At 48.6% G+C, this 9161-nt stretch overlaps 1 pseudogene; it reads left to right on the top strand.

Annotated features, from left to right (window-relative positions):
* Positions 1-8125: 8125 nt before the first annotated feature.
* LOC131479108 (cyclin-dependent kinase 1-like) lies at positions 8126-8855 on the top strand (annotated as a pseudogene).
* Positions 8856-9161: the final 306 nt, after the last annotated feature.

Raw genomic sequence — 9161 nt, 5'->3', positions numbered from 1 at the left:
GCTTTGGTTTCTCAGGCTAAGTGTCTGCCTGTAACGCAGACTTCCCATATGAGCATGGGTTCTCAGGTGAGCAGTTCCACCTGCTCCATTTCAGATCGAGTTCCCTGCTAATGGCTTAAAAGCAGCAAAGAATGGCCCGAGGCCTTGGGGGTCCTGCTCACATGTGAGAGAGCCAAAGGAAGATCCAGGCTTTCAGCAGCAGCCCAGCCTAGGTCTGGCCATTGTAGTCATTTGTGGAGTAAACCAGTACTGAGCTCTCTATGAATGTATCTGTCAACTTATCTGTTTCTCCGTTTCTCCCTGTAACTCTGACATTCCAATGAAAAAAGTCAATCACTATAAAAGAAGGTAGACTTTGAGATAATATGGCTCCCTAAGATGTCTCTCAAATCCAGAGTTTGACATGAGTCAGTACAGATCACAGTGGCCAGGGCTCTGATCTGAGGGGATGTCCTTCAGTCCCACTGGCAAACTTGTGTGATGCTGCAACTTGTCTTGGGAATTGCTGGGACTCCAGACTGTGTGATGTGTTTGCGCCCTTTCTCAAGTCTTGCTATGTGAGCAGCTGGGGCTGCAGGTTAGGTCTGGGGCCAGGGAATGGGAACACATCCTGCTCCAGTCCTGCAGGCTGGCTGGGTGGGGCACAAGAGCTTTGGCTCTGGCAGGAGATAAAACTGCCTGTTTGCAGTCCTGCTGCTGCAGAGTGCAGTGGGCTATTGCCCAGATTCCCAGGGTGGGAGTGCGTTTTCCTGCAACTCCCCCCAGAAAAGCTAAAGGTCATCCTCTGACTCCCATGGAATGCGTGAGCATAGCTCTGTGCTTATTGTAAAGCTCCATGAGTCCCTGGATGCAAGCAGCCTGCCACTGCTCCACAGTGCACCCTGACCCTAACTCTCACAGTGTGCACAGGATGAGGTCAGTAACTTTTTGCAGAGAGCTCAGCACTGTGTGCAGAGGGATCAGAGGAGTGAATGCGGCTTCTCTGCTCTGAGTCCCAGCTTGCTCAGAGCCCAGGGAGCTCCCAGGCTGAGACCACAGGCAGTGGGGTGACTGGCTAAGCTGTGGGTGGTGGAGCGTGTGCAAGCTGCTTCCCAGCTCGCCTTGTGGGATGGTGGTGACCAGCTGCAGCTGTGAGCTGTGTGGCCAGCCTGCTGTGCTTCTGACTTCTTTCCTCACTGGCCCATGCAATCTTCATTGCTTTCCTTCCAGCTCGCTAAGAACTCCTGTTTTTTAGACCTCTAGAAATGCACTGCTTCCCTTCTTTATTTGTCTGTTGATAAAGTATTTTTATTTGAGAGGAAGATTTACAGAGAAATGAAAGACAGCAGGTGAGAGAGATTTGCAACGTGCTAGGTCACTCTCCAAAAATGCTGCCGCAGCCAGAGTTGAGCTGCTCTAGAGCCAGGAGCCAGGATCTTGGAGCTTCTTAGGAGGTTCCTACAGGGGTACAGCGCCCCAGTGACTTGAGCCATCCTCTGCTGCTTTCCCACGCCATAAGCAGGGAGCTGGATCAAAAGCGGAGCAACGCGGTCTAGAAGTAGTGTCCATACGGATTGCTGGCACTCCAAGTGGAGGATTAGCTGGCTGATCCACACTATCAGCCCCTCTTTGTTTATTTTTCTGTCCTATCACACATGCAGTCAGTATGACTTCCCCTATTCAGCCACCTTGGGTCTTAGCCATGTGGGTTCTTAGGGCTATCCTCAGTGAAAATCTAAAACTCACATGCATTCCAAGTTGATTTTAGGATGCTTAAGACTGTCGTATTGCCCAGTGTTCACCCTGAAATCATGTCAAGTTGCTGTCAGTTATGAAATAGCTACTCTGTGCCAGGCCCTTGTCTAAGTCTTAAGCTGAGCACTAACTTGAAGGGAAATGTTAATAATCATTCCCTGGAAGCCTCAGTGAGCCTGCAATTGATCACAGGTGCGTTCAACTCTACTAAGTTCTAGCCTGCCAAAATGCCGCGGGGTTTCTGACTTCACTTTTTTAAAGGGTTTTCAGTGCAGCATCAGGGCATGAACCATTTTTTAGTGCTAATTTGTAGCGCTTGCTCCAGAAGCAACGAAATTCCAGCTTTCTTCCTCGCCATGTGACAGTGACGCTGAGTGCACTCACAGTAAGCAGAACTTGCAGCACACTGACCCTTCCAACAGTGAATGACAAACGCAGAGGCTTCCGTTGTGCAGGGAGCCAGTTAGGAAGGGCTCCAGTCAGGCATTCCTCAGACAAACGCTCCCCCTGGTGGCCAGCAAAGGAGATGGTTTCAGAGACCTGCGTGTGAATTTCACAAGCTGAGTTTTACAGCCAGTTTATCTTATAACTGGCATGGTCAAGGATGGTCCTTATGTCATGAGACTGTCACAACTTTCTAATGTCAGCAGAACCTCTCAGCTTTAGCTCATGGATTCTGAATGAGATGATCCAGGGAACGTACTTTCCATGGCTGGCCCTGGTAGGATCCAGGCTGACACTACCTTTTCCCCAAGTCCTCCCAGGCAGTAAGACATTCTGCACTAGCTTCTTATTCACCCACAAGAGGAGGTACCTCCCAGAATTCATGAGGGGCGGGAAGCAGAGAGCATCTGGATAAAAAATGGAGTGGGAATCCCACTGCTGCTACCTTCTACCAGCTACTGGGCTGGGGGGAAGTTGGTTACTGAGCTCTCTGGTTGTCCAGGTGTCTGTAAGGCTGCAGCTGCTGCAGCTGATGCTCCAAGCCCGATGATCAAGGACACTTGGAGTTCTGTGGAAGCACAGAGAGCAGCTGCTGAGGGACGCCCTTTGCAAGTCTTCTGACTTAACCAGTTCTCCTGCCATTGCTCCTTTGAGGAGGTCACACAATCGGAATCAGTGCAAATGCCTTAGAATTTTTTCCCTTTTCTCTCACTACATCCAGCAGAGCAGGCTGAGGACTTGCACACATGCTTGGCCTCTAGGTGAGGCCTTAGGCTGGCCTGCTGGCTTGGCATGCTTGTAGACCAGAATGGGAACCCATGGGTGTGCTTGGGTGCTGGTGGGTGGGCAGGACTCCAGGCCAGCACACCACCCCACTGGAAGCCAGGGCCCAGGAACCCATGTGCTGGTGCACGCAGGGACTGCAGCTTGCTCAAGGAAGGAGTTGTGGGGTGTATGGGGGAGTTGCTGAGGAAGTATGTTACAGATGGGGGATGGCTTCTGGGAGACTTCCATCAACCAGGCCACTTGTACTTTCAGGCAAGTGAGGGAACGGACTCTGAATGATTTGGAGGTGGGAAACTAGGGGACCATTCTGGATAAAATCAGTGCACTCACTCATGTAAAACGCCTGAGCTGGGTGAGTTAGCATGAACCGTTACCCTCCAATGCACATGAAAGTGGGCCTGCCTGGCAGGGCTAGACCACAGTACCCACCAGTAAGTGTCAGAGCAGGGGATGGGTCATGTTAGGCTGAGCTATTACACTAACTGGAACCTGAGAGAACTGCTTTTGGGGCAGATTCTCTGGGGAATATGTGGGCTCTCCCCTGAAGGACAGCAATACCCACTGGTTTGCTCAAGTTCCGTGGGTGGTAATGAGCCAAACTAGCCAGTATCATGGAACTCACTAACACTCAAGGGAACTGGAGTTAGGAATAGGTCAGGTGGTCTAGGCTGCAGCACCTGCTGGCTGGTGCAATAGTCAAGATGGGATGCAACACATGCAAGTTCACATTAGGGCTCAGACTGGGTGCTGGCCAGGCTGGGCTAGGCTGCAGGACCTTCCAGTGTGCACTGAGACTGGGGGCAGAACAGGTAGAGCCAGGCTACAGGAACCACTGGTGAATGCTGAGGTGAGGCAGATCATATCAGATGGGGCCATAGCACCCACTGGCACATGAAAGAACCCAGACCATTGCTCCCACTGGGAAGTGTAACAGCTGAGACTGGGATGGTCCAGGCTGTGCCTGTGAGTGGACCTTGGGGGTGGGCCAGGCTAAGCTAGACAACTGCATCTTCTGGCACATGCAAGAGCCAGGATAAGAGCCAACTGGCTAGGTTTTGCCACAGCATCCACTGGCAAGTGCTGGGACAGGGTTAAGTCATGTCAGACTGGACCACAATAACCCTGGAAAGTGCAAGAGCCAGGCTTGAGGGTGGGCCTAGTAGGGAAACTGAACACTCCTCTATTGGGCTGCAGCTCCTGTTGGTAGACATCAGAGCCAGGGCTGTGGGCGGGCCAGGCTGGACAAGGCATCAACAGGAAATTGGCATGCGTGTGGACTGGATTGTGGGGTGGGGAGGTCTTAGCTAAGCTGCAACACCCATAGGTGTATATGAAAGCCTGATTGGGATGTGGTGTGCCCCAGACTAATCCACTGTTTATGCTGGTTCTCTCAGGAACCAGGGCAGGGGCGGGCCTGGTGGGGATTTTGGGGAGTCACCCAAAGAAGACTAAAGTTGTGCTGGCTTGGATAAAGGCCACGTCTGTCGCATGCTGGGTTGGGCTGGACCACAACACCCATTAGTTTACATGGGACATGGGACTGGGAATGGAACTGACCCGGCAACTACAATCACTGGTGTGTGCAGTCTGATGCATGAGGCTGCTGAACCAGACCTTTTACTTGTTGGCACATTTGCAACAATCAAATCTGGGGTCATTCCGGGTGAAATTTCTTGGGGGAAATCTCAAAGTAGATCACATGGCTCAAAACTCTGGCCACATGGGGAATCATAGGATTTGTGGCCTGATCCTGGAAAACAAGTGTCCCAACCTTCGAGTGCTGATGCCTTTGCAGGGGACAGCATGCCCAGGTGCATAGAGGGGACAAAATAGCCAGCTCATTCTAGCTGAAGAGGACGACAAGTGCCATTGAAGAAGATGGAGAACAGAGCAGGCTGGACAACTCTTTTGGCTGAGCTGTGGCAGCAAGTGTCTGGGTGAGTCAATGGCTATTGGAAGGATTTTCTCAACCTTGGAGCAACAAAACCAACAGCATTTCAGAACTCTCAAAGCTACTCAAGCAATACCCTCAGAGCATTCTTCTTCATATCAGGGTTTCTAAGATGACAGTAAGTAAAAATGCCCCATCCCTGTGTACTGATGAAGTTTCACACACACACACACATACACACCCCTCCCCTCCTAGATACAGGAGAAAATAATGAAAGAAAAGAAAAATTGCAAGCATTTGTACCCACCATCTTCCCCCATGCCTCGACCCTGTACACCCTAATCAGTGACCCTCATGAGTGTGCATCCTTGTCAACTATGTAAACATCAAAAAGAAAATTTATATATAAAAAGAACTTCCTTCCTTCTGTATAAGCATTTAAGCATACAAGGCCTAATATACATGGATAAGGAACTAGTAAAGTATTAGGAAAACACCAAGAACCAGGGTTGTGCGCGAGTGGATTAAGCCCGCGTAGGTGTGTGCATCCCATGTGGGCACAACTTTGAATCCTGGCTGGTCCATCTCGGCCCAGCTCCCTGCTGATCTGCCAGGAGAAACAACAGAAGATGGGCCAAGTGCTTGAAGTCTCTGAGCTCACTTGGAATATCCAGATGAAACTCCTGCCTCCTGCATTGCTCTGGCCTACCTAAGGCCAGTGTGGCCATCTGGGAGTAAACTAGTGTTAGCTATGCCAAACACCCAAGAAAGAAAAAGCCAGCCGAGTACAAACAGGCATTTATAAAGCAAAGAGAAGTCCTTCCTGGGCCTTTCCCCACGCTGCGGAAGAATGAGCAGGAGAGGAAGGAACAGCTAGTGGGAAAGACAAGCTGGGTAGCAGACAAAGGTTTTATGCCCCTCTGCCATGGGTGCTGGCATCAGTCCTACTTGGGACCTGATAGGGCAAGAAATGTTCACCTTTGTCCATCATTGGCTTATACATGACCTTGGCTGCCTTCAGGGTGTGCCAGATCTCTGGCTGAGGTCACTGTGGTGTCCACCCACTTCCTTTAACTGTGGTAACCATCAACCAGTGGATGAAAGATCTATGTTTCTCTTTGTCTCTTTCTCTCTGTAGCCCTGGCTCAGAAATAAATAAACAAATGCATAAATAAACCTCAAAGAAGGGGAAAAGTAAGGGGCCACTGTTATAGTCATGTAGAAGGTTAAGCTGTCACCTGCAGTGCTAACATCCCATATTGGCACCAGTTTGGATCCTGACTGTTCCGCTTTCAATACAGTGCCCTGATAATGTGCTTTGGAAAGCAGCAGAGGCCAGCCCAAGTGCTTGGGGCCCTGCAGCCATGTGGGAGACAGTGAGGAAGCTCGAGGTTCCTGGCTTTGGCCTAGCTCAGTCCTGATCATTGTGGCTTCTCTCTACAATCCTGCCTTTCAAATACACATGCCTTTGAAAAACGTTAGTAAATTTAAAAGGCAATTAAAAGACACACCTGCATTTCATATTAAGCTCTTTAAAAGCAACTGCTGTGATAGCCACCCTTCTGACTTAAGGCTGTGAAGGACTTGCTGCACGGTGCTGGGCAAGTGCAAGTGGATGTTTACCTGGGCGCTCAGGAGTTTCCCCAACAGATTCGTTGGGGTCAATGGGACTGGGAATGGAACTGTTAGGTCACAACAAAAGGGAGCAAAAGAAAATGGAGCTCTTGTTTTTCCCACCCCTGCACAGGCATCCTCTAACAAAAGTGGCAGCAGTGTCTTCAGCCAGACTCCTGCATTTGTCCCACTCAATGAGTCACGCTTGTGCTGTGTGTTCTATGGGTTTGGAAAAGCACATATAGGGAGCCTGGTGTTATCTCACAGAGAAGTTTCAGTGCCCTCTGAATCTCTCTGAATGCTGACTCATCTTTATGTCCCCAACCTTTGGCTAACACTGAGCTTTTTGCTATTTCCATAGTTTCACTTTCCCCAGGATGGTATGGTGTTGGAGTATATAACATATATGCTTTTCAGATTGGCTTTTTTCACTTAATAATACACTCTTAGGTTCTTTCTGTGTCCCATGGCTTTAGAGCTTGTTTCTTCTCAGTGTACAAGGCAATGTAGGCAGCTGCCTACAGCTCAGGGGAAAAATAGTTTTAAAACTATGAATTAGTAAATGTAAAAATTTCTACAGTCCTAGCACTCACAACTCCAAATATGACTTTTAGGAAAGAATCTCTAAGTGGATTAAATACAATTCTGAAAATGTGAACAAGATGCAGAAAACACAGGCAGTTTGGATTGAGAAAGTAGCGTGCCCTGATTTCAAAGATTTAAAACTAAGGTAAAGGCTGGTGGCTGGTGTGTTGGGGTAATCCTCTGCCTGTGCCACTGGCATCCCGTGGGAGTGCCGACTCGTGCTCCAACTGCTCTACCTTCAACCCAGCGCCCTGCTTCTGGCCTGGGGAGGCAGCAGAGCATGGCCAAGTGCTTGTGCCCCTACACACAGACTGCCCCGCCTCTGGCTGGAGTGGGCATTTGAGACATAAACCAGTGGGTGAGAGGTCTCTGTCTCTTCTACTCCTTCAACTAAAATAAATACATCTTAAAAAATCCCTAAAATAATACATCACATTACGGTATTAAGTCCATAATATTTTTCCATAATCTTAGGTGGATCCTATTTTGGGAAATCACATATCACCATTGTTAATTTGAGGGAAAAGAAAAAGGTAATATCTCAATAGCCACAATTTGAAAAGGATGTTAGCTGTGTGCTGCACGGCGGAGCACCAGGGCTGAGCAGGGAGGCCACCAGGGGGCGAATGATATTGAAAATTAAGGCAGAAAGAACCTGCACTTTCTGTTTAAAGATTTTTCTTTTTTTATCTTATTGGAAAGGCAGATTTACAGCGAGAAGGAGCGAAAAAGAAAAAGTTCTTCATCTACGAGTTCACTCCCCAAGTGAGCGCAATGATCAGAGCTGAGCTGCTCCTTAGCCAGGAGCTCCTAAATTACTTGCTAAAATACAACAACAATGACAAAAACAACCGGAGGCTAGAGTAATCTTGATATTGAAGCTTGATGAAAATAAAGTGAAAAAGGAAACCACATGATTGTTTGAGAATATAATTTAAGCCCTAAAATGAATTAAGCCAAATATTTAAGGTAAGAACACATTATGAAAAAAGTTACAGCATAAATGGAAATACAATAAAATATTAATAACAGTTCTTAGTGTCCAGGCTGGCCTGGGAAGTTAAGCGAAGCATGTCGCAGATGTGGCATCTGGCCCTGCAGCTGCCATGGAGGAGGTAATTAGCTGGGCCCGACCAAACTTCCCAATTAACCATGGAGGACTCTACCAAGATGGAGAGAGCTGGAGAAGATGCCAGAGTCGTGCATGTGGATGTGTAAGCATAGACACACTGAAGGTCAAGGTGTGACCTTGAAAATGAGGAGGGAGGGGTTCCTAATGCTGCAATCTTGGAAATTTCTTTATTAAAAGAACCTCACCATCCAAATATAGTCCATATTCAACCTGTACTAATGTAGGATTGCAGCTTATAGCTCATCATTGAATTCCTTTTTTTATAGCAAGAAATATTGGATTCAACCCCTCCTGGTCAGTTTATGGATTCCTTATTACTTAAGAGTTATTGTATCAAAAGGGAATTGTGTTTTGTCACTTTAGAAGAGTTGTTCACAAAGACAAATATTTATTGATTGATCACAAAGCAGCTATTGAACTAGCTGGTGTGGCCCTCATCAGAACTTTTGTCACACCTGTGGCAGTGTGCACACAAGAGGATGCAGCACCCTGCGGGGAAGGGGAGCTGCAGCCGGCTCATTACTCAAGCCCAGTTGGTGTTTGGGATAGGCACCATATTTGCAGAATCAACAACTAAGAAACCACATTTTCATGGAAATTTAGGACCTTATCCATTCTCCAGGACTCCCAGCAATGATGCCAGCCCAGCAGTGGAGTTGTTACAGGACTGTAAGAATACCTGTTCTAGGACCCGGCGGCGTGGCCTAATGGCTTAAGTCCTTGCCTTGAACGCCCCGGAATCCCATATGGGCGCCGGTTCTAATCCCCGCAGCTCCACTTCCCATCCAGCTCCCTGCCTGTGGCCTGGGAAAGCAGTCGAGGACAGCCCAAAGCTTTGGGACCCTGCACCCACATGGGAGACTTGGAAGAGGTTGCTGGTTCCCAGCATCGGATCGGCGCGCACTGGCCCGTTGCGGCTCACTTGGGGAGTGAATCATCGGATGGAAGATCTTCCTCTCTGTCTCTCCTCCTCTC

The sequence above is a fragment of the Ochotona princeps genome, unplaced genomic scaffold (assembly GCF_030435755.1).
Source record: "Ochotona princeps isolate mOchPri1 unplaced genomic scaffold, mOchPri1.hap1 HAP1_SCAFFOLD_5382, whole genome shotgun sequence".
NCBI classification, from domain to species: Eukaryota; Metazoa; Chordata; class Mammalia; order Lagomorpha; family Ochotonidae; genus Ochotona; species Ochotona princeps.
The sequence above is the reverse complement of the archived record's forward strand: the minus strand, read 5'-3'. Positions and strand labels throughout refer to the sequence as shown.